Source organism: Ovis canadensis, chromosome 7, assembly GCF_042477335.2.
Source record: "Ovis canadensis isolate MfBH-ARS-UI-01 breed Bighorn chromosome 7, ARS-UI_OviCan_v2, whole genome shotgun sequence".
In the NCBI taxonomy this organism is placed as follows: Eukaryota; Metazoa; Chordata; class Mammalia; order Artiodactyla; family Bovidae; genus Ovis; species Ovis canadensis.
The window spans coordinates 97,224,781-97,225,446 of NC_091251.1; the positions used below are offsets into that span (position 1 = coordinate 97,224,781).

At 46.2% G+C, this 666-nt stretch overlaps 1 non-coding gene across 1 annotated transcript; it reads right to left on the reverse strand.

The window, feature by feature from the left end:
- Positions 1 to 303: 303 nt before the first annotated feature.
- On the reverse strand, positions 304 to 410 carry LOC138444515 (U6 spliceosomal RNA). The gene has a single exon (XR_011258532.1). It is a non-coding gene; the product is annotated as a U6 spliceosomal RNA (small nuclear RNA).
- Positions 411 to 666: the final 256 nt, after the last annotated feature.

Consider the following 666-nt stretch of genomic DNA (forward strand, 5'->3'; position numbering starts at 1 on the left):
TGCCTCTGACAGCCACCTTTGCCCTTTTTTTAACACATACCCTAAGTAGGTGACCTCTGGTTGGCATATCTGAGCCTTTTTGGCTGAGGCTCAGTACCCTAATTTTCCAAGGGTCCACAATAGTTCTCGGGTGTTCATGAGGCAAGTCTGTTGGTCTTTTGGGGCAATTAAGAGGTCATCTACGTATTGCAACAAGGTTAGTTGGGAGTGCTGTTGTCTAAACTCACCCAGGTCTTCATGGAGGGCCTCATCGAAGATGGTGGGAGAATTTTTTTATTTTTTTTTTTTATTTTTTTAGTTTTTAAAAATATGGAACGCTTCACGAATTTGCGTGTCATCCTTGCACAGGGGCCATGCTAATCTTCTCTGTATCGTTCCAATTTTAGTATATGTGCTGCCGAAGCGAGCACTGGGAGAATTTTTAAATCCCTGTGGCAGTCGCGTCCAGTTCAGCTGTCCATTGATCCCCTCTTCCAGGTCGGACCACTCAAAGGCGAAAAGCTCCTGGCTCTTGGGCGCCAGGGATAGACTAAAGAAAGCGTCTTTTAGATCTAGGACCATATACCAGTGATGATCTGGTGGGAGCGAGCTCAAGAGGTTGTATGGGTTTGGCACCGTAGGATGAATATCTAGAACTCGGCGGTTAACTTCCCGCAGGTCCTGTAC